We start from the raw sequence: 26,511 nt of genomic DNA, 5'->3' as shown, positions 1-26,511 counted from the left end.
TGTAGTTAGACCTATCTTAATGTTATTGACATGCTCACTGAGTCTAGTGCGTACATTCCTTTTCGTTCTCCCAATATAGATAAGATTACATTTACAACTAAGAAGATAAACGGCGTAATTGGTGCCGCAATTACATTTATATTTCATTTTAAAGGATTTCGATCCATTGTGGTTTATAAAGGAATTCCCTGTTTAGATGTAGCTACACATTCCACACCTACTCACCCCACATCTCTATGTTCCTGGTTTTTGTTCCAGCCAAGTTGTAGGTGCAATTTTATCTCTTAAGGCACTGCGTAATTTGGTGGGAGCTAAAATATTTTTCAGGTCTCTGTTTTTTCTGAAAGTCACTAAAGGGGTTTTATATAGAGAAGCTCCTAAAATGGGATCTGCTTTTAATATTCCCCAATGTTTTCTCAAAACATTTTGAATGTCTCTACTGCCTTGATTATATGTAGTGACAAACCTGACTTCCCTATTAGGATTGTGATTATTCTCTTTGGCTCTAATTTTAGGTTGTAGAGTGCTTCTTCTATCCATAATTCTAACCCTTTCTTTAGCTTTTTGTAAATCTTTCGGATCATAGCCTTTCTCCTTAAATCTATTATCCAAAATTGCTTCCTCTCTGTAATAATCAGAGTCTTTGGTGCAGTTCCTTTTGATCCGCTGGTACTGACCTAGCGGAATATTCGTTTTCCACCTAGATAGGTGGCCGCTTTTTGCGTTCAAAAACCCATTTTTGTCAGTTGGTTTGCGGTAGTTGGAAACTGCTATTTTCTGATTCTCGTCCACAAATAACACTAAGTCCAAGAATTCTACTTTTTGTTTGTCTATTTTGGAAGTGAATTTAAGATTATAATTGTTATTGTTCATGTGGTTCAACAGTTCCCCACAGCTAGTTTCTGACCCCCTCCAAATAATAACGATATCATCTATATACCGATGGTACTTAATTAAATTACTGCTGTGGGGATTGTTGGCCCAAATGTACTTAGATTCAAAATTGTCCATATAAATATTGGCATACGATGGGGCAAATGTAGTCCCCGTCGCAGTCCCTTGTATTTGACAGAAAAATTGTTTCTCGAAAACGAAATATTTATGATTCAGTATGAATCTGATACCCATTAGAATAAAGTCTAGGTGTTTTGGAGCAAAATTTGCCTTTTGTAATGTCTCCTGTACCGCCTTGACTCCTGAGTCATGGGGGATACAGGTGTACAAGGAGGACACATCACATGTTATCCAAAAATAGTCATCTTGCCATTCCAATCCCTCAAAGATATTGATGGTGTGTAGGGTGTCTCTCAGGTAGGCCTTAGTTTCTTTAACAAGGGGTTGAAGGTAATGATCGATATAAATTGAAAGGTTATTAGTAAGGGAGCCTATACCCGATATGATTGGCCTACCGGGAGGTGCTACTAAGGTTTTGTGCACCTTAGGCAAGTGGTAAAAAGTAGGTATTGATGGATGCAATTCCATTAAAAAGTTAAATTCATCATTATTTAAAATGTCGTTATTTTTTGCATCCTTCAAAATAGAAAAAAGTTCTTTTTTGTATTTTTGAGTGGGATCAAAATATAGTTTTTTGTAAGTTTGAGTGTCACTAAGGATATTATTAGCCTCCTGGAGGTAATCGCATCTGTCTTGTACCATGACACCTCCTCCCTTGTCCGCTGCTCTTATTATGATATTATTGTTTTTTTGAAGTGATTTTAAAGTATTTCTTTCCTGTGTAGAAAGATTATCATTATATTTGATTACCCAAGTTTTGTTTTTAGTTTCCCACAATTTTTTTTAAATCACTACAAACTAGTCTATTAAAGGTGCTGATGTATTCACCCTGAGCCGAATATGGGTAGAAACTAGATTTCCTCTTTAAGTTACTATGTTCAATTGAGTCATTAGACTCATGAATAGAGAGATCCCCAAGATCTTGATCCTCTGAGGTTATGGGGTATGAGTCTGTACCATCATTTTGTAATTCATTAAGGACCCCTATAGTTTTATAGTCATTCTCATTAAAGCTAATCTGTACTGGATTATATATTTTTGGGGCACTTTTAATAAAATACCTTTTAAGTGTAAGATTGCGGATGTACTTTTGTATGTCTATATACGTCTGAAACTTATCTGGTGCTGATTTGGGGGCAAAGTTCAGCCCTTTGGCTAGAAGGTTGACTTCATTGTCATTAAGAGTTGTATTCGACAAATTAAAAATGTTAGCCTTATTTCTCTCTATCTCATCCTTTTTGGATTTGTGTCTCTGGACCTTTCTCCCCCCTCTGCATCCCCGCTTCCTCTCCTTTTTCCGGGAGTGACTTTTAAGTGTTGGAAATTTCTGTTTTCTGTTTCTTTTAAATTTCGAAACCTTGTTGTTGGGGGGATGGCCAGATCTAAAAAACCCAGTTCATGATGATTATTGAAAGTGGGTTCCCATTGGTAGAATGGGACATTTGAGGGTAAATCTGTGTCTTAGGTTTTGCTCCTTGTCTATTCCAGCTTACATCCCTAAATTCTCCCTCCCCATGTTTTTCCCAATAGACTCCTCACATTGAGACGCAACTTGACTCCATGCAGCCCCACGGTCTCAATGTAGATTTAGATTTACAAGCTTTTATGTGACATTTTATTTTTAACTCTCTATACTTGCTGTAACACTTTATAACTTTTTTCTTTTATGATACAGATATAGGCGGATATTTATCAAAGCGTCAACTATGTTGCATTCACGGGCGTCAATACCCGCAGCAAACATCGCAGCCGCGGATCTGAATACAATCTCCTTATTTATCAAAAAAGCAGTCAAAAACACGCACGTTAAGTACCAGTATGGACTGGTGTTAACTGTCATCGATGTTGCCGCTATTCAGATTTTTCCCAACTTTATTTATACCATTTCATTACTGTCCATGAACAAGCACATTTCTCTTTAGCACATTATTGTATATAGTGTAAATGTATTCTTTTTCTGAACAGGACTAATTGTGAATATAGCAAGTAGCAACATATTTGGTGCAAAGTGGAGAGGGAATTATTAGAATTCTTTTTAATATTGGACATACATATTTTAGTATGTATATACACACACACATATATTTATATATATATATATATATATAATATATATATATATATATATATATATATATATATATATATATATATATATATATATATGTGTGTGTGTGTGTGTTATGTCAGAAATTTTTTGCAAACATATTTCTTTCATGTAATTAGCAAGAGTCCATGAGCTAGTGACGTATGGGATATACATTCCTACCAGGAGGGGCAAAGTTTCCCAAACCTTAAAATGCCTATAAATACACCCCTCACCACACCCACAATTCAGTTTTACAAACTTTGCCTCCCATGGAGGTGGTGAAGTAAGTTTGTGCTAGATTCTACGTTGATATGCGCTTCGCAGCAGGCTGGAGCCCGGTTTTCCTCTCAGTGTGCAGTGAATGTCAGAGGGATGTGAAGAGAGTATTGCCTATTTGAATTCAATGATCTCCTTCTACGGGATCTATTTCATAGGTTCTCTGTTATCGGTCGTAGAGATTCATCTCTTACCTCCCTTTTCAGATCGACAATATACTCTTATATATACCATTACCTCTACTGATTCTCGTTTCAGTACTGGTTTGGCTTTCTACTACATGTAGATGAGTGTCCTGGGGTAAGTAAATCTTATTTTTTTGTGACACTCTAAGCTATGGTTGGGCACTTTTATATAAAGTTCTAAATAGATGTGTTTAAACATTTATTTGCCTTGATTCAGGATGTTCAATATTCCTTATTTCAGACAGTCAGTTTCATTATTTGGGATAATGCATATGAATAATTAATTTTTTTCTTACCTTAAAAATTGACTTTTTTTCCTGTGGGCTATTAGGCTCGCGGGGGCTGAAAATGCTTCATTTTATTGCGTCATTCTTGGCGCGGATTTTTTTGGCGCAAAAATTTCCTTTGTCATTTCCGGCGTCGTACTTGTCGCCGGAAGTTGTTTGTGATTGCATCATTTTTTTTACGTTTTGCGCCAAAAATGTCGGCGTCGCCGGATGTGGCATCATTCTTGGCGCCAAAAGCATTTAGGCGCCTAATAATGTGGGCGTCTTTTTTGGCGCTAAAAAATATGGGCGTCATTATTGTCTCCACATTATTTAAGTCTTATTGTTTATTTGCTTCTGGTTGCTAGAAGCTTGTTCATTGGCATTTTTTCCCATTCCTGAAATTGTCATTTAAGGAATTTGATAGATTTTGCTTTATATGTTGTTTTTTCTATTACATATTGCAAGATGTCTCAGATTGACCCTGGATCAGAAGCTACTTCTGGAAAAACGCTTGACTGAGTTCAGTCCTACCAAAGCTAAGTTCATTTATTTTAAATGTTATGAATGTTTATCTTTAGCTATGGTTTGTAATAGGTTATCATGATAAACTTTTACATGCAGAATCCATTAGTATTTATGCTTTATATATTGCCATTCTTTTTACATCTTATGTACATTAAATATTTAGAAGATTTTTAAGAAATATTTTTCTTATTCTATTTTAAAGGCTTTGTCTGGCTTTGTGCCTTCTAATAAAATTTTTAGGTCTTTTTCAAACTTCTTTTTTATTGAAGTTTCAAATGACCAACAACATACTGATTTATCCTTCTCTGATGATGTTTTTTCTCATTCAGAATTTTCTTCATCAGATATTGACACTAACAAATCTACTTTACATTTGTTCTTTGTTGAAAAGGTGTTGATTATTTTGGATATTAAGGGAACTAGTTCTTTTTCAAGACTAGCTAACACTATTTCTGCTTATTTATTCTTCTGTGTTTTCAGAGGTTTTTTTCCAATTCCTTATACTAGGGAATGGAATAGGCTGAGAATTTTCTTTTATTCCTTCTTCAAAGGTTTTAAACTATACTCTTTGCTGGCAGTTTAATTCAATTTGGAGGGTTCTCCAATTATTTGGGGCTATCTCTACTCCTACTAATTATGCTATTGTTTCTATAGCAAAATAGTATTTATTTTCCTTTAGATGGTTGTATCTTATTTATGGAAAATTATTTAGTTTCAGGTACCTTTCTTGGACCTGTGATTTATTTGGATGTTGCAATTGCTTCAGTTTTTCTGTTTACTTTAAGATCAAGTATCAGATTATGATTTATTTTAGCATTGTTAAAGGGACAACATTTACTAGACTAGGTGCTGTTGCATTTGTCTTGTTGTTTTGCATTTATTGATTATGCAAGTCCACTGTATTGTCTGGTCTTTTAACTGGACTATCATGCTAATAATTTCATTTGTGTCTTCATTTTATTGAATATTTTCGCAAATGAGGTTTAATATATGTCTTTAGCTGTTTGAGCTAGAAGAATTTTGTGATTTCTAAAAATCCATATTTCTTTTGTTCTAAGATAATCAATTATTTGTTTTATAATTCGATTCAATTCTTAACTGTTACTCTGGGCTTCAAGATTGAGTTCTAAGACTAAAACTTTAAGCTTATACTAATTTGGTTGTTCTTATTAAGGAATGAATTCCTGAATTCTTTCCCAAGTAACATGTTTTTAATTGGAAATTTTCTCAGTTCGAAATCAGCTCCCTTAAATTGCGATGTATGTGCCGTATTCCAGCTTGGCTGGCAAGGGGCAGGTTAAGACTTTTTTGAAATTTATTTGGTTCTATTCGGTCCAAATTTCTTTGATTTTATTCCAGTAAGGCTAACACTTTCTTTAAGTGTGTTTCGGTCCTATTTATTTTGGGTACTGTTGAAGCATGGCTGGTCACCCGTGGGGTTCAAGCGCTGCTCAGACCTGGAATCTTCTGGGGTATTTCTTCCAGTTCCATTTTTAGGAACTGGGTTTTGGAGTTTTTATTCAAACTATTCTGCCTTTTTTTGGTCAGTGATAGCATTATTTGTTTTCATTAGATACAATAAATGCATATTTTTTCTGTATTTATTCAGATTATTTTCTGAGGATGCGGAATCTCATATGATTCACTTTGTTCTTCAGGACATAGTTAGAGGATCTGTTTTTTTCAAAAGCTCTTGATTCCTCTCACAAGGGTCACCTTTTTTAGGTTTCCAGATAGTTTGTGTCACTGTCTTTGTCTCTATCAGACAAGGGACAATTTTATTGGGTTCCGTCTGTCGGTACCTTTAGTCTCTATTATTTCCTTCAGTTGCTATATATGCATAGAAGTTTTAGGTCTTATGGCCACAGCATTGGATTCAATTCCCTTTGCTCATTTTCAATAGACAGAACCTTTCCAGTCTTTTATGCTGAATTATGGTGCAGGGATTCTAGGATTTCGCATTTTAAATCTTCAAATCCTAATATTTATCTCTCTTGATTTGGTGGTTAAGATCACCATCATTTAGTTCTCAACGTGGACCATGATCTCTACAGATGTGAGTCTTTTTGGTTGGGAGGCTGTCTGAGGATCTCTGTCAGCACAAGTGGTTTGGAAATCTCAGGAGGCGAGATTACCATTTGATATTTTAGAACTCCGTGTTTTCTCAGAGTTTTTCAGTTAGTTTCTTTTTGAGGAAGAGACGTTTATTGTTTTTCAGACAATATCACGCTATGGTGTATGTCAATCATTAGGGTAGGACTATCAGTCCTTAGGCTGTGACAGAAGTGTCTCGGATATTAGCTTAGGCTAAATCCAGCTCCTATCTAAATTCTGTGTTTTTTTTCCCAGGTATAGATATTTGGGAAGCGGATTATCTCTGTTAATCAAGCTTTACATCCGGGAGAATGGTCTCTCATACCCAGATATGTTTTTCAATTTTTCAGATGTGAGCATTTCTAGAAATAGATCTGTTGGCATCTCATCTGAATAAAGAACTTCCCAGGGGCCTATTCAGGTCCGGGGATCCTCAGGCGGAAGTAGTGTATGCATTGACATTTCTTTGGAAATGATCTTTTTGCCTATTTCTTTCCGCCTCTAGTTCTTCTTCCAAAATGATTTCCAAAATTCTTATGGAGTATTTGTTTGTTATGCTGGTGGGTCCAGCATGGCCTCTCAGGTTTTGGCATGCGGATTTCATTCGGATGGCCAGTTGCCAACCTTGGACACTTCCGTTTAAACCAGACCTTCTTTCTCAAGGCCCATTTTTTCCATCAGGATCTCAAATCATTAAATTTGAAGGGATGGAGATTGAACGCTTGGTTTCAGGCTCGTAAATCTGTCTCTAGAAAGATTTATTATTGAGTCTGGAAGACCTACTTTTCTTGGCATTCTTTTAAAATTCATAGAATTTTATTATTTTTTTCAGGTTGGTTTGGATAAGGTTTTGTCTGCAGTTCTTTGTTAAGACAAATCTCTACTCTTTCTGTTCTTTTTTCACAGAAAGATTGCTAATCATCCTGATATTCATTGTTTTGTTCAGGCTTTGGTCCGTATCAAGCCTGTCATTAATTCAATCTCTCCTCTTTGGAGTCTCAATTTGGTGCTGAGGGCTTTACAGGCTCCTCTGTTTGAAACTATGCATTTTCTGAAATTACTTTCTTGGAAAAGTATTGTTCCTTTTGGTTATTTCTTCTGCTAGAAGAATTTTTGAGCTATCTGCTCTTTTTTGTGAATATCTTTTTCTGATTTTTCATCAGGATAAGACAGTGTTACTTCCTGATAGTCATCATTTTTTTCAGGTTTTGATTCGTATCAAACCTGTCATTAAGCCAATTTTTTCTCCTTGGAGTCTTAAATGGGTTCTGAAGGTTTTTCAGGCTCTTCTATTTGAGCATATGCTTGCTCTGGACATTAATTACTTTCATGGAAAGTATTGCTCTTTTTGGACATCTCTTCAGCTAGAACAGCTTTTGAATTATCTGTTCTTTCGTGTGAATCTCTTTTTTCTGATTTTTTTCTTCAGGAAAAGGTGGTTTTTGCTATCCTCATTTCAATTCTTACCTAAAGTTGTAAATTCTAACAAACATTAGGAAGGAATTATTGTTTTCCTAAGACTTCTTTGGTGAGATTCTTACTTTCTATGTTGAAGCGATTCAGATTTCAGATAGACTTCTAGTCTATTTTTTATCTTTTCTGGTTTTAGGAAGGTCAAAAGCTTCTGCCATTTATTTGGCACCTTGCTTAAACTTTTGATTCATCATGCTTATTTGGAGTCTGGTGGATTCCCGCCTCGGAGGATTACGGCTCATTCTACTAGGTAAGTTTCTACTTCCTGGGCTTTTTAAGAATGAAGCTTCTGTTGATCAGATTTGCAAAGCAATGACTTGGTCTTCTTTGCATACTTTTACTATATTCTACCATTTTTATGTTTTCTCTTCTTTAGAAGCAGTTTTGGTAGAATGGTACTTCAGGCAGCTGTCTCAGTTTGATTCTTCTGCTTATAATTTCAGTTTTTTTCATTATAAAAATTGAAACTTTTTTGATTTGGGTAGTGGATTCATTTTTCAGCGGAATTGGCTGTCTTTATTTTATCCCTCCCTCTCTAGTGACTCTTGCGTGGAAGTTCCACATCTTGGGTATTTATTATCCCATACGTCACTAGCTCATGGACTCTTGCTAATTACATGAAAGAAAACATAATTTATGTAAGAACTTACCTGATAAATTAATTTCTTTCATATTAGCAAGAGTCCATGAGGCCCACCCTTTTTTGTGGTGGTTATGATTTTTTTGTATAAAGCACAATTATTCCAATTCCTTATTTTTTTTATGCTTTCGCTCTTTTCTTATCACCCCACTTCTTGGCTATTCATTAAACTGAATTGTGGGTGTGGCGAGGGGTGTATTTATAGGCATTTTAAGGTTTGGGAAACTTTGCCCCTCCTGGTAGGAATGTATATCCCATACGTCACTAGCTCATGGACTCTTGCTAATATGAAAGAAATGAATTTATCAGGTAAGTTCTTACATAAATTATGTTTTACATGTCCCTAAGTTCCTTTTTTAGTTCTAAACAATGTTGTCTTTCATATCTCTGTGTTTATTTATACCACTATATGTATATAGTGTAAATATATTATTATTCTGAGCAGGAATAATTGCAAATATAACATGTAATCAGGGTATCATATGTATTTATTTGCGGTCAATGGATATTTTAAAGGGATAGGAAACTAAAAATTTAAGTTGCACTAGTGGGAGCTAGCTGCTAATTAGTGCCTGCACACATTTGTCTCTTGTGATCGGCTAAATAGATGTGTTCAGCTAGCTGCCAGTAGTGCAATGCTGTTCCTTCAGCAAAGAATAACAAGAGAATGTAGCAAATTTGATAATATAAGTTAAATGGAAAGTTGTTTAAAATTGTATGTTCTATCCAAATCATGAAATAATATTTTGGGGTTTCCTGTCCCTTTAAGAGCTGGGCCAGGTTTCTCTCTGCACCTGTCTAACCCCTCCTGATTGCAATCTATTTTTAAAGAACACCCCTTCACAGGTGTTATAAAAAAAAAAAAGAAATTCAAGAGAAGGAAGAAATACACTGAAAATAGCATGCCAGTAAAGAGGTGATTTTAATTTCTGCTGTATCTGATTCATGACAGTTTAAAGTTAGGTAGGCTATCCCTTTGAGCTGTCATTTTAAGATTCTATTGAATCAAATATCAATTTGAATTTTAAAATCCTTGTTTAAAATATTACACTGGGTGTCCTTATGTCAGCATCAATAATTATCTTTAATACTAATTTTACATATACATACTTTCAAAGTATAATACACAATATAATAAATGGCACTTACAAGTTCTGATGAGTGATCAATGACGGAAGTATCGAGCAATTTGATTAGTTAGTGATAGTTTATAATGTGTATTTGAATCAGATTGGCTGATGTCATAAATCATGTGATTATGCATATTCCAATCAAAAGTGGTGGAAAAATTCACTTGTGTGTGGGTTATTTAGGATCCAACAACAAGGTAATCCTAGCACTCAGAGATATAGAGTAACACACACCAACTCCATGTGTGTTTAAACAAAGTGTATTCTTTAATTCCATAGATTAATACGTAAAAACAGCAGCAAAGCTACTTATAGTAGGGAGTACAGCCAAATATGTGATATTATTAAAGGTGCACTACCAGTTTTGAGAATTGATGACATTATGAATGAAATAATTGATTCAGGTCTCACATTTGTAAGTAGGAAATCAAGAACATTGGGTAATATGTTGTCACCCTCAGAGAATAAAAAGAATTGGTTAAGTAAAAAGCCAGGATATCATAGGTGTGGCAGCGGGAGATGTAAAACATGTTCATATATCATGTTTGGAGATGAGTTTTTGTCACAAGATGAATCTTAAATATCAAACATTACATCAACTGTAATACCAAATATGTAGTATATTTGTTGACATGCAGGGGCTGTGGAAGGAAGTATGTAGGTCATACGACCAGATGTCTTAAGGACCGATTTTTGGAGCACTTACGAGCAATCGAGGATCCAAAATCAACTACACCCATAGCCCAGCATTTCCAAAAAATTCATGAATCTAATAGTTCATTACTGAAAGTACAAGGTATTGAACATGTACCTAGACACCCCAGAGGGGGTAATAGAATTAGATCATTAAAACAACAGGAAGTTTTTTGGATCTTCACTTTGGGAACTAGTATCCCTGCAGGTTTAAACAGCGAATGGGATGTAAAATTGTTTGTTGACTAAAGTTAGCATAGTATGCTATTTATAACCTTAATGGGATGTAAAACTTTTCTTAGACTTAAGTTCTACATAATCTGTTAATTGTCATCTCAAGTGGGTAAAATTGCATACTTAATCATGGAAATAATGTTTATTCCAGCTTAGCATTTTCCCTCTGGTTTTATTGTTTAATCATGCATTTGTAAACTATAAGACATGTATAAAATAGTTCTCATTTAGCTTAAAGGGACATAATACTCATCTGCTAAATCACTTGAAACTGATGCAGTATAACTGTAAAAAGCTGACAGGAAAATATCACCTGAGCATCTTTATGTAAAAAAGGAAGATATTTTACCTCACAATCTCCTCAGCTCAGCAGAGTAAGTTCTGTGTAAAAAGTTATACTCAGCTGCTCCCAGCTGCAGGTAAAAAAATAAAAAAAATGAAGAAATGAACAGCAGCCAATCAGCATCAGCAGTGCTGAGGTCATGAACTCTTACTGTGATCTCATGAGATTTGACTTAACTCTCATGAGATTTCATAGTAAGCTTCCTTTACCTGATTGTTGAAATGATGAGAGCGCACAATGCTCATCCTTTCAGCTGTCCCAGGACAGACACACTAAAATGCTGCTTAGAAATCCTTTACAATGGGAGGTGGCTACTGAGGAACTTTTGAGGTAAAATATCTTTCTTTTTTACATAGAGATGTTCAGGAGATATTTTCTAGTCAGCTTTTAACAGCTATGCTGCAGCACTTTCAAGTGTTTAAACATTTGGGTAGTATGGCCCTTTAAGTATTGTATAAATATAACTATGTGCATATATATGTCTTACACAGTAAACTGTAAACATTAATTAATAGATTAATCAGTTAAATACAAAAGTAGTGTTATTTATGCACATATGCTTTACAAAGTGAACAGTAGCCAGAAAAAGGATAAGGAAGTTTACTCACATTCAATTGTGAAATTGTTTTTGATCAGTTAAAGGGTTAATCCTAATACTATAAAAGGGGTGTGTTTATTGCCTTATATAAGCCTGCATGGTAGTTCCTTATCCTATAGGTCATTGAGGAAGTTACGTTATTACAGACGAAACATGTTTGACTTGTTTGCTTCCACTTCTGTCTGATCTGATACATTGCTGCTGTTTTTATGTATTAATCTACAGAATTAAAGAATACCTTTTGTTTTTACACACATGGAGTTGGTGTGTGTTACTCTATACCTCTGAGTGCTAGGATTACCTCGTTGTTGGATCTATCTTGTTTGGAAGGCGTGGGTGAGGCTTCCCTACCCTCTTCCCTTCAGCACCGGACTGGGCGTGCTTGCTTCAAGTTCCCGGAGGAACTCCTTGATTGCAGGACCGGGCAGCGGAAGGGACACATAGCGCAACGCGAAGAACATCAGAAGACACACAGAGGAGAGAGGAAGATTCCCTGAGCGCTTACCACTTTTTGTCAATGGGTTACTTAGGAGTTTGTGTCAAAATTGGTGCGAAAAGTGTTGCTTCAAATATGGCGCGAAGTGGAGAGTGTGACTTGTATTACATGGGGCACAAAGATTTTTAAAAATTAAATAAAAAGGAAGTTAGCTATATTATGTTGTGTATTTATTTCATTTTTATCTCTATATCTATTAGTGTGACAGTTTTGGGGCACAACTTTGCACCAAATATGTAGAAATAATACTGTCCCCTTGCTTTGTAATGAGAAAAAAAAGTTGTAGCATAATCCATAAGTAGTAATGTATTTTTCATTTTTATCCCTATATCTACTAGTGCACCAAATGTGTAGCAATAATATTGTTTGATTTAGAAAGGGTATACAATTGTAATAAAGTTTCTAATTTACTTTTATTATGTAATATACTTCATTCTCTTATAGCATTGAACATAAGCTTTCTGTGTTTTCAGACTCCCATTGAGTTCTATGGCATCCGAGACCTGAAGGGTGGCGGATTGAAAACAAGGTACGCTGAGTTGTAAAGGACGAAAGCGTAACTGTAGAAATTTTGCTAACTTCGTGATAGTGTCAAATAGTGTCGATTGGAGGGCAAATGAACACGAATCCGCTCAAATTCCACTGGATTTCAACTCGCATCAATGTGCGGCGGATTGAGATTGCGGGATCGTATGTTACATCACAAATTTCAACATTTGCCGATCTTGATGCTTTGCTAACTACGGCGGATCAATCTCACAACAATTACGACGCAGAATTCCAACGTATTTTCAGTTGACGCTTTGATAAATAGGACTCATAGACTGTACATTTTTTCAAACTGACTTTGTTTTAATGTATTCTTTGTTCAAAATAATAACCTACCTAGGTAGGAAGGTAATGCACACATGTCTGGAGAACTACGTGGACACAGTTTTCCAAGAATGGCTTTGAGCACTAGATGGAAGCAGTGTTTGTACAAAGTATAACATTGTTAAAAGCATTGTTGCAAAACTTATGCTTATATAGTGCTCCAGACACATGCACTCTCCTGAGCCTACCTACCTGATTTTTTTTAAATGGAAACCAAGAGAAAGAAGTAAGTTTGATAATAAAAGCAAACTAGGGGTTGTTTTTTTTTTTGGGGGGGGGGGGTACTTGTATGCTTCTTAATGTGCACACTAATAAGATGACATCACTGGTGTTATGAAAAGATTAACCAAATAGTGGGTATAAAAAATTAGAAAAAACACACTGGGTCAATTTGCTACACTGGTTCGATAATGGATAATAATGAGATGCAGTTATATAAGATTGTGGTTCATTTTGAGGGCAATATCTTATATACATTCTGTGGGTTTTTATGAAAGTCAGCAATAATCACAAATAGCTTAGTAGAAAAACTCTGAAGGTTCTAAGGATTCTACTAAAGGAAACTCTTCTGGTTTATATATATGCAAGAAGTGTAACTATATGTATATGTGTATATAGTGCACTACTATATGTATATGTGTATATAGTGCACTGTGCCCTAAAAAGGATATAAGGATATATACTGAGTTATTTTTATTGATGTACAGCAATATGATGACTTTATCTTTTCATTCCCCATGTCTGAAACCTTTTCTCTGGAGAAGAGAAACACAAGGGCAAGAGGAGGGAGAGGAAGTTTCCGCCACACAAGGGTCACACTGAGCATTGTGCTGGATGCTGTACAGATACTGGTTTGAACACTGGGCGTCTGCCCTGGCATCTCAGTACATTTATAAACTAAGTCCAATGTGTCTATGTGACGCTTTTTAACCTATTGTTTTTTTTTGGTTTAATAATAAAAGTATTTCTTAAATTCTGAAAAGTCATTGAGGGCCTGATTATCTAAAGCTCTGCACTGTGGCAAGATTATCTAAAAGAATGTTATAAAGGCAAATTATATATTGACAGCTGTTTATCTAGCTATGCAGGGTTGTGGATATGTCAGGGTTTTTTCCCTGCTGTGTTTGCCATGTGCTGCTGGCAGCCATTTTACTCACCTCTCTTCCTGACTATGGTGCATTGTGGGGGATGCTGCTCAATTCCTGCACTTCCTTTTATGGCCAGACTGGTGTGCATCATCCATGTGAGACAGGATGCAGTCTCAGAATTGTGATGTCATCAGTTATTATTTAAAGGGCCTCTGTTCAGTATGCTTTGCCTTTGCGTTGTCTCAGACCTGTTTGTGAGAGTTCCTGTGTATTACCTGGCTGCCTGACGTCCTTCCTGGTTCCTGATCCCTGGCTTGTTCCTGACTCTGCTGTTTTCCTTGTTCCTGATTCCGGCTCGTCTGACTATTCGCTTTGGCTCCTGACTCGGCTCATCTGACTACCAGCTCTGATTTTGATTCCTGGCTTGTTATTTGACTTGTGGACTTTTTATTATTTTTTGCTATTAATAAAGGTGTGATTATTTTTGCACTTCTCGTCTCAGTCTGATTCCTGGCACCCTGACAGGATATGAAAGAGTGAGGCCCACATTACAATATAAGCAATCCAATGTGTATGTCCGCACTCAGCTGCTAGCGGAGCAGTATAAACATTGGACGCTTGCTTAAAAACAAACCCTTTATTTCTTGATAATAAAACCAGCATTTTACATAGGAAATAGGTCAAACGCGTTTCGTACCTAAATAAATAACTTTCTCAAACTCATATTACAAATGCAAATCACTTAGAAATATAAAGGCATTAAACCCTCCTACAATCTCCACAAGGTATAGGGCCATTAATTTGACATATACAAGTGTCTCAAATACCTTATTACCTAAATGAATCATTCAAGGGTAATGTTATTTGTTCTTAATTTAAAATAATCCTGAATAACTGTTACAAGATAGAAACATATATACAGCATACTAAAATATATTTAGATCATAGAGACTTTCTTTGTATAAAAAACACAAAAAAGATACAATATGGATAACACTTTTCTGTGGGGATGTGCAGCTTGCCGTAGTCTCTCCCTAGAACTGGAATTTTTAGAGGTGTGGATCATGGCAGTGCTTCAAAGCCACTGTAGTAGTCTCTGGAAAATGGGACAATCTTAAAAACCCAAGGCCACAATAGTGAAGTAACCTTTACACCAACAAAGGTACTTAATGGAAAGTACTCACTGAATCAATGTAGTTTCAACAGCGTTTATTGCTTCTTCAATCAATGGAACAATATCCACTTCAGAGACAGGATGCTTAAAATCTTCATTTGATAAAAAGATTAAAATAAACATATGTGTAAAAAAGCAAACAATAATAGATAGCTCAAGGTGTTTCAGCAGTAAACTGCATTTATCAAGAACAAATTAATATATTGAATGAGCTGAATCACTTTATTTTGTACAACCTGTCTTTATATACCAACTGTTCACTGATTGGCTATGTTTTACAGGTGTGAGAAGAAGGTTCACAATGGATAATCAGTAGGGATGGGCGAATGTGCAAATTTTCGAATTTCGAATGTAGAACGAATGTTATTACCGAAATTCGAATTCTAAATTCGAATGTCGATAAGAACGAATATTCTTAAAAATTCGAAAATCGAATGTTATTTACAGTTTTCGAATGTCACTTTCGAATTCGAATGTTTATAATTATATCGAATGTCTACATTCGAAATTCGAATTTTTCGAATTCGAATATAAATTCGAATTTTTCAAATTCGAATATAAATTCGAATTTTTCGAATTCGAATATTGCATAATTCGAATATTACATTTAAAGAAAAAGCATTAGAAATACTATAACAATCTAAATTCGAATTTTTCGAATTCGAATATTGCATAATTCGAATATTACATTTAAAGAAAAAGCATTAGAAATACTATTACAATCTAAATTCGAATTTTTCTAATTAGAATATTGCATAATTCGAATATTACATTTAAAGAAAAAGCATTAGAAATACTATTACAATCTAAATTCGAATTTTTCGAATTCGAATACACGTATTGCATAATTCGAATATTACATTTAAAGAAAAAGCATTAGAAATACTATTACAATCTAAATTCAAATTTTTCGAATTCGAATATTGCATAATTCGAATATTACATTTAAATAAAAAGTATTAGAAATACTATTACAATCTAAATTCGAATTTTTCGAATTCGAATATTGCATAATTCGAATATTACATTTAAAGAAAAAGCATTAGAAATACTATTACAATCTAAATTCGAATTTTTCTAATTAGAATATTGCATAATTCGAATATTACATTTAAAGAAAAAGCATTAGAAATACTATTACAATCTAAATTCGAATTTTTCGAATTCGAATACACGTATTGCATAATTCGAATATTACATTTAAAGAAAAAGCATTAGAAATACTATTACAATCTAAATTCAAATTTTTCGAATTCGAATATTGCATAATTCGAATATTACATTTAAAGAAAAAGTATTAGAAATACTATTACAATCTAAATTCGAATTTTTCGAATTCGAATATTGCATAATTCGAATATTACATTTAAAGAAAAAGCATTAGAAATACTATTACAATCTATATTCGAATTTTTCGAATTCGAATACACGTATTGCATAATTCGAATATTACATTTAAAGAAAAAGCATTAGAAATACTATTACAATCTAAATTCAAATTTTTCGAATTTGAATACACGTATTGCATAATTCGAATATTTCATTTAAAGAAAAAGCATTAGAAATACTATAACAATCTAAATTCGAATTTTTCGAATTCGAATATTGCATAATTCGAATATTACATTTAAAGAAAAAGCATTAGAAATACTATTACAATCTAAATTCGAATTTTTCGAATTCGAATATTTTCGAATGTAATCGTAAAATTCGAAACCGAACATTCAAAAATCGAATGTTAGAATGTTATGTAAACATTCGAAATTGGATTCGAATGAACGAATGTGTTAAAATTCGTGCCGTTTTTCGAATGTTGCGAAACATTCGCCCATCCCTAATAATCAGCCTCCTTGTGTGAAAGGAAATTGTTGCGAGTATAAAGTTATAAATATGAAAAAATATAAACAAAATTAAAAAACCCATATTAATAAAAAATATTTCTTAATAATGATCAATTACTGTTCACACAAGTTTACAGGCTAAAAATCATTGAAAAGTTCTTACATAACCTCATCCAATCAAACATGTGGTTGAATATTTCAAACTGCAAATCAAAACCTTAGGTGTATAGATAAATGAATGTCAGTCTTTCATTGACAACCAATTATTTTTAGTTGACGTCATCAAAGGGGGTGTGATTTTTATCCGAACTTTATTCCCGCATAGATCTCAATCAGGTAGTTTTTTCAGAATAAGTCCTCAATCAGCTAATGTCAGTCATAATGTTATAATTCATTAATCTGCACAATTGTGTTGAAATAAAATGGCAGATTACAGAACTAAATAAAATATAAAAACCATATATAAATGGTGAGAAATATATAGTGCAAATAATTAATAAACTGTGGTGCGTTTCGTTTTAATTACAGGGGGGAAATAAGAATGAAAAATAATAAATGTTTTCCCCACATCTTTATATTTACATATATAAAAATTATTTAAAAGAAAATTATTGCACAAAAAAGTTACAAGGGCATAAAGATATGGGGTCTTAGGTGTTAGAAAAAGGCAGGCAAAGGGCTTTAACATAGAGATACATACATATACATGTCTAAAGATGTACATGTATTTATATGTGTATATATGTATTTACAGACATATACACATATAAAAGTGGAAAATTTTGTTTAGTTTCGGATCGATTCGGATTCGGATACATTCGAATGTAAGCATTTCAAATTAATTTGGATTCGAATAAATTCGGATGTATTAGTTTTGGGTTCGATTCGATAGTTCGGTATGTATTATGTTGATTTAGATGGTTCCATGTTACACAAACTGAATTATTTCACTGTTCTATCTCACTAAATCTCACTAAATTAAATTGTTATACTGTATTGTGATTAGTCCATGGCTATTCCAATGTAACAAATAAATTCGAACTAATTCGTATTTATTCGTTACAAATGTATTCGGATAAGTTTAGTTTCGTTGCTAGGGTAATTTAGAAATTCAAATCGATTAGAATCTCCGAATTTGGCGAATTCAACCGAATTTCAATTTGGAACGAAACGCACATGTCTAACATAAATACATATGTACACACATATATATATATATAAGTGCATTGGAGCCCTTTGCAGTCAAGTAGATAAAAACATGATAAAGCATATTTATGCAATATTCATATTTAATAAAGCGTTATACTGTGTCTTTACTGTAAATATTTCACATTCCAGTTTTCTGCACATAGCAGAATATGTTCTAAGTGTTTTAATATATATATATATATATATATATATATATATATATATATATATATATATATATATATTTGAAACAACATAGGCAAAGGCACTCACCGTGTAAAATCAAGTTGTCAATTTATTGTGATGTTTCGAGGTGGTGCCCCTTCATCAGATAGACATACAGTATCTCACAAAAGTGAGTACACCCCTGACATTTTTGTAAATATTTTATTTTATCTTTTCATGTGATAGCACTGAAGAAATGACACTTTGCTACAATGTGTAAATTTGTTGTCCCCTCAAAATAACTTAACACACAGCCATTAATGTCTAAACCATTGGCAACAAAAGTGAGTACACCCCTAAATGGAAATGTCCAATTTGGTCCCAATTAGCCATTTTCATTCCCAGGTTTCATGTGACTCGTTAGTGTTACAAGGTCTCAGGTGTGAATGGGGAGCTGGTGTGTTAAATTTGGTGTTATCGCTCTCACACTCTCTCATACTGGTCACTGGAAGTTCAACATGGCACCTCATGGCAAAGAACTCTCTGAGGATCTGAAAAAAACAATTGTTGCTCTACATAAAGATGGCATAGGCTATAAGAAGATTGACAAGATCCTGAAACTGAGCTGCAGCACGGTGGGCAAGACTTTACAGTGGTTTCACAGGACAGGTTCCACTCAGAACAGGCCTTGTCATGGTTGACCAAAGAAGTTGAGTGCACGTGCTCAGCGTCATATCCAAAGGTTGTCTTTGGAAAATAGATGTATGAGTGAAGGGGTGAAGGGTCAGCCTGTCAGTGCTCAGACCATATGCTGCACACTGCATCAAATTAGTCTGCATGGCTTTCGTCCCAGAAGGAAGCCTCTTCTAAAGATGATGCACAAGAAAGCCCGCAAACAGTTTGCTGAAGACAAGCAGACTAAGGACATAGATTACTGGAACCATGTCCTGTGGTCCGATGAGACAAAGATAAACTTATTTGGTTCAGATGGTGTCAAGCGTGTGTGGCGGCAACCAGGTAGGTAGTACAAAGACAAGTGTGTCTTGCCTACAGTCAAGCATGGTGGTGGGAGTGTCATGGTCTGGGCCTGCATGAGTGCTGACGGCACTGGGGAGCTACAGTTCATTGAGGGAACCATGAATGCCAACATGTACTGTGACATACTGAAGCAGAGCATGACCCCCTCCCTTCGGAAACTGGGCCACAGGGCAGTATTCCAACATAACGACCCCAAACATACCTCCAAGATGACCACTGCCTTTCTAAAGAAGCTGAGGGTTAAGGTGATGGACTGGCCAAGCATATCTGCAGACCTAAACCCTTTTGAGCATCTGTAGGGCATCCTCAAATGGAAGGTGGGGGAGCGCAAGGTAACATCCACCAGCTCTGTGATGTCGTCATTGAGGAGTGGAAGAGGACTCCAGTGGCAATCTGTGAAGCTCTGGTGAACCCCAGTGCTGGAAAATAATGGTGGCCACACAAAATATTGACACTTTGGGCCCAATTTGGACATTTCCGCTTAGGAGTGTATTTACTTTTGTTGCCAACGGTTTAGACATTAATAGCTGTGTGTTGAGTTATTTTGAGGGGAAAGAAAATTTACACTGTTATACAGACTGTACACTCACTACTTTATATTGTAGCAAAGTGTTATTTCTTCAGTGTTGTTACATGAAAATATATAATAAACTATTTACAAAAATGTGAGGGGTGTACTCACTTTTGTGAGACGCTGTACATAGAAAATAACCGTGACATACCCCTTAAATACCCCACCCATAATCAAGAACCAATGTGACAAGCTGTTTGCCGGCGTCCTCCCTACACCACTGTGCATGCGCAGGACTGACTACGGTGAGACAGAATGGACAAAATTAAAAGCAAAGCAAAAAATGGCCGGATAATGTTGGTTGCGTAACCCAGCAACGGCGATAGTCAGTAAACAAGTGAAATTACAGGCGCATATATTGACAGCTACGAATTACGCTGTATTGGATTGTGGCATGCTCCTGGGACTACAGCCTAATGAAGCTTACTCCAGAATCTTGTAAAAAACTTACATAAACCAATATTCAAATCACTTCAAACTGAAGCGTACCACAGACTAAGGTTATATAGATATGCATAATATTGCTAAGAAGTATTGAATAATGTATCAAAGTTGTATGAAACATATGTATACTGTTAAACCAGTAACCATACTGAGGGCCAGAATAGTACAGCTAGTCCAAGAATATAATCTTACAGACATAGTAACAACTAGATAATTACAAACTGACTAATTCCAGAGATTGGTATTTACAAATGAATCATTACAGATGAATCATTACAAAAAATGTAAGTCAAAGTGGGTGTTTAGATCCTTTGGTACCAAGGTGTGGATCTACCTTGTCTCATGCTGTGAAAGAATTCTCACTCTGTCCCCCCCACGGCTGTCCAGAGAAGAGGTAATGTGCCTTCCATAGGAAAACCATAGGGACTGCTGTATTTTCAACAATCCACCCACATTGCCAGTGAACACAGATCTCTGCAGTGTGGAGACGGCCAGTATTCAAAGCATGTTTACACAACATAGAATGTGCATTCACTAAAAGTAAAAATGTTTCAAATAATAGATATGTAAGTAAAGTTTCTCTGTAAATTCAGTATATTTCTTGCAATTGTTAATTTAGCCATTTAAAGGTTGCTGAGACAGGTACGTCTGAAATGGGGAACCTAAGCTGGAGGATATTATTTACAAAATTAGAAACTCCTGGGGATGTTTCCCCATTAAAATACAGGTTACTCCCATGGAACTCCTATGGAACACCTATATATTCGCTATGTATTCAATCACCATTGTATACTGCTTAATGCCATTAGGACATACCATGCCATATTACCAGTGATGGGCTTTAACGCTGTTAGGACAGCATGGAACGTCCTACCTTTTTTTGCATCCTGCACCCTCCTCCTTTTGTTTAATGGGAAATTGATCAGGGGGTGTGCCTAGCATCGTAGGCTGTTCCTTATGATCCTATCCTGTCCTTGAAATCACATGATTGCATCAACGATCGCATGATTTCATTTTTCAAGCAGGTGTTTACATAATAACTTCGTTCTGATGTTAAACACTTGCTCCGGGCATGAAGGGATTAATAAAGAACTAACAAAAAAAACCTAAATAAATCTATATGAGTTAGGGACAGAGAACCACAAGCTGTCACTCAAGGAGTCCAACTTGTCCTGTATTCTTGGGATTGGATGGCGATCAGGCACTGACTTTCTGTTCAATTCCCTGTAGTCACAGCAGAGCCTTAGACTTCTTCCTGACACAGACCACAGGTGAAGAGTATGATGATCTTGACTGAATAATTCATCCCCTGTTTATCAGATCTTGGATGTACTCCTTCACTTCTTGATGGAGGGGTTTTGGAACCGACATGTATGTCTTCTGGACAGGTGTGGTATATTTAAAAGTGATGTGCATGTTGAGAGATAGGATGCAACCAATATCATCATCATCAAAGGCGAAAGCATGTCATTCTTCCTTCAACACTTGTCTTACTGCTTGTTGCTGAGTCTCACTTAAATGGTCCACATTTACCGGAGAATTCCACTTCTGGTTAGTTCTACCACTGCTGTTAACCCACTTCTTTACTTTAAACTCTGGTGGCTTCAGCACATTGTTAGAGTGGTGGCTTGTTTGTTCACGTTGTAACTCTCAGTCACTGACTGGTCGCACTGCTGCTGGATACACTGTTTTTACAGTTTGGAGGTGACCCAGGAGTAATGTTCCCTCTAATTGTTTTTACAGCTGTGCTGACCTGCTACTGCTCTGAGCAATTTTTTTTTTTACCGAACTTGACAACTGGGTAGCACTTTAATATTATATAATAATACATATACAATAAAAGAAAAATTACAATCTGGCATTGGCAACTGAATAGTTAAACATATTACTAGCAGTGTGATTCAGCTAAAGACACAGAACCAGAATATCTAAAAATACAGCAAATTAGCAACTATGGAATATATAGCTTTGTGGGGGTTTTGTTTTTTTAAGTGCCATTTAATATTTAGTAGCTAGAGTTACTTCTGCTGTCAGAGTGCGGCACACAACATGTCTGTAAAACTCAGTTAGGGACAGGTTATGTTTTTACAGCCACAAGAAATATATGCAAGGGTTAAACTGCGCAGAGAAAAGCAACTTGTCACAAAAAAACAAAAATTGGTCTAAGCTTTTCTGTTGAATCTTTTTACTAAGTCTAATGGCTGCTGCTGAGACATAGGGGCCAATTTATCAAGCTCTGTATGGAGCTTGATGCCCCTGTTTCTGCGCGAGCCTTCAGGCTCACCGGAAACAAAGGTTATGAAGCAGTGTTCTAAAGACCGCTGCTCCATAACTTGTCCGCCTGCTCTGAGACCACGGACAGAAATCAACCAGATTGAATACAATCGGGTTTATTGCAGTGGAGGCTCCTCCATATGTGCACTCCCGCACGTGAGCCTCCTGTGAAAAAGGGAAAAAAAGAAAGAAATTAATTTTTTTGGCTGAATAAATATAATTTCCTCCTATTTGAAAAATTATATTTATTCAGCCAAAAAATGTTCTAGATTGTGCAGTTTAAATAAAATGTCTAGATTGTGCAGTTTAAATAAAATGTCTAGATTGTGCAGTTTAAATAAAATAAAAAAAATCCTTTAATATACCTCTCTACCGCACGTGCGGTAGAGGAGGTATAGGCTGCTATGTCCTTTTGGTCATGTTTTCTATGTATCTGCTGCTCCGCCCATAACAGAGCCTATACCTCTGCTAATCGCACAATTTGTGCGATTAGTGCCATTACTATGGGCGGGCAGCAGGGGGAGCACTGTTTTTTAAACTTGTGTGTTATCCCTCCATATTGGCTCACAGTGGCAGCGGCAGAAAAAGAAGAAGCTAGCAGGAGACCGGGCTGAGTGATCTAACAAGGTGAACATTGAATCACTCTTTAATTCTAACAGAGGGCTTACATGGGAGACTACCATACTGCTTGCAGCCTTGCAGTCACAAAGCAGCTTAATCCCAGAGCTGAGAAGACGGCTATTATGTTCACTCCATATTCCATAACAAAAGCCATCTTGTCTGCTCTGTGAATAAGCTGCCAGGAGCACCAGAGCCAGCCCACTGTTCCTCAGAGATCACTGAAATGAAGACCTAGTGTGATCGGCAACACTGAGTTTTCTATGGCTCAGTCTGGTTAGTGAGTGCAGGTCATAAACAAGACTTTCTATCGGGTCCTACATGTCACGTATAGAAGTAATCCAACAATGTTACCTGGCTGCTGCAGCATGTGGTTCAAGTTAGTGCTGTGTGCTGCTCTTAGCACAGATAGTAACCGTCTGCCTGCTGACTCCATGAGGCTTCTTTATAAATATCAGGAAGCCAGAGCCAAGAATTGTGTCGGGTGGGGGGCAAGAGTCACTTGCTCACTGGAAGCCGGTCACTCACATCTTACAGTTACCGGTAAGCCTTACCAGTTTTCCCCAGCACTAAAGTACATGTAGAGGGTCTGGGCAGGGTTGAGGATTCACTTAGGATTTAATTGTATAATGGAGGTCTGGGTGATATATATTGTAAATGCAGTGGTGGCAGTAGGGGGTTAATTATAAATTACCAGCAAAAAAAGTTTCCTTGGCCTTTAAGATTTTGCAGACTGCAGAGAGCCGCTGGAGCTGTCAGGGGCCAGGCACATTTGAGGAGGTCGGTCCTGTACACACGCTGTAGTCAAAAGCTCCCTAATCTAAATGAAAACAAAACATGTCCAGAGTCAATGCACATCGTAAATTTAAAGCTGCTCTTAGTTGTTCAACTTTGTTCACTAACGCAGGTCAGACACAAATCTCCAGTCAACATCTGACACGGTTCATATTATTTACACCGTATCCAGCAAAAATGACTACTTCTGTAAAGTGAGTTGTGGCTGCTATAATACCATGGTCCTAGTGCCCTTTCCTGAATGTATTTCTGTATATATTCTGTATTTAAATGTGTGTGTGTGTGTGTGTGTTTGTGTAAATGTGTGTGTGTAAATATGTGTGTGTAAATGTGTATGTAAATATGTGTGTGTGTAAATGTATGTGTGTGTGTGTGTAAATGTGTGTGTAAGTGTGTAAATGTGTGTGTGTGTGTGTGTGTGTGTGTGTGTAAATGTGTGTGTGTGTAAATGTGTATGTGTGTGTAAATGTGTAAATGTGTGTGTAAATGTGTGTGTGTAAATATGTGTATGTGTGTAAATGTGTATGTGTGTGTAAATGTGTGTGTAAATGTGTGTGTGTAAATGTGTATGTGTGTGTGTAAATGTGTATATGTGTGTGTGTAAATGTGTATGTGTGTAAATGTGTATGTGTGTGTAAATGTGTATGTGTGTGTAAATGTGTATGTGTGTAAATGTGTGTAAACGTGTGTGTAAATGTGTATGTGTGTGTAAATATGTATGTGTGTAAATGTGTGTGTAAATGTATGTGTGTATGAGGGTCCTCTAATAGGATATACTACAATATAGTACCCATGGGGGGGATTGTCCCTCTATGAACATTTTAAATGTTGGGAGGTATCAGTGCCAATCTTTCCTTCCAGTAACAAAAATGTCCTTTGCGTGCTACCAACAAATCACGTGACCAAAGAGACTGTCCTGTAGCTCTAATAATTTTATAACTTTTAACACGTACTCTCATTAGTTGGAATTGTGACTCAGTGTGCGGAGACGTAGTGGCGAGAACTTTGGGTCAGGAGGTGGCAGCGGATGTAATATATATAATTTTACATAACTGGTCCGTGAACCCCCATTTGAATAACCCACAAGCCGCCACTGGTTGATTGACAACCCCTGCTAGCGGCCGATTGGCCGCAAATCTGCAGGAGGCGGCATTGCACCAGCAGTTCACAAGAGCTGCTGGTGCAATGATAAATGCCGACATTGTATGCATTTATCAATGTGGAGCGGACATGATACGCTACATCGTATTATGTCCGCTCGCACTATGATAAATCTACTCCATAAAGCATTGCTGACAGCACCAGAAGCACACACAACAGCACAGTATACGTAAAGATAGGTAGAAAGTGTGCAGGTAATGAGTGTATATTGCCATAAAGTGTATAAGAGACAAGTGGGGTTTCTCTCTGCACTGCAGTTTAACCCTTACATATCTTTCTTGTGGTTGTAAAAACATAACCCTAACACTGAGTTTTACAGACATGTTGTGTGCAGCACACTGGCAGCAGAAGTAACACTAGCTAGCTACTAAATATTAAATGGCACTTTAAAAAACATAAAAAACAAACAAAAAAACACACAAACTCCTTGGATACCAGAGAGGGATGTTTCAGCCATCTCTGGCAAGTGATAGATTTACTATGAGTCTATGATGCCCATTTATCAAGCTCCGAATGGAGCTTGTAGGCCCGTGTTTTTGGCGAGTCTTCAGACTCGCCAGAAACAGCAGTTATGAAGCAGCTGTCTAAAGACCGCTGCTCCATAACCCTGTCCGTCTGCTCTGAGCAGGCGGAAAGGAATCAACACAATTCAACCCGATCGAGTACGATCGGGTTGATTGACACCTCCCTGCTGGGCCGCGAGTCTGCAGGGGACGGAGTTGCACCAGCAGCTCTTGTTAGCTGCTGGTGCAATGCTGAATAGGGAGAGCATATTGCTCTCCGCAGTCAGCGATGTCTGTTGGACCTGATCCACACTGTCAGATCAGGTCCGACAGACATTTGATAATTCAACTTCTATGACCCTAAAGGATATTATTTATATGACATTATGCATGTGACAATACTCCTGCCTTTAAAAAAAAATTAAAAAAGGGTTAAACAAAACTGACAAAGTTATGAATACAGCGGTATAATTTATCCCAATCACCACTGAGCTGCATCTATCGAGGGACCATTGCACATGAATTTGTTAGTTCCCCAGCGGGCAGCATAAAAGTCAGTCAGCAATCAGCATTTGAACTGCGTTACTTTACAAGATATCCTCGCCAGGGCCCACCTCTGTTTTAGTGGAGCGCGGTTACGGATTACAAATGTCTTTAAGTTACAGAGTTAACAAGATGTTGAAACATGTGTCTTGGGCTGCATTTATTATCCTATACTA

The sequence above is a fragment of the Bombina bombina genome, chromosome 9 (assembly GCF_027579735.1).
Source record: "Bombina bombina isolate aBomBom1 chromosome 9, aBomBom1.pri, whole genome shotgun sequence".
NCBI lineage: Eukaryota > Metazoa > Chordata > Amphibia > Anura > Bombinatoridae > Bombina > Bombina bombina.
Note: the sequence above shows the minus strand (reverse complement) of the source record.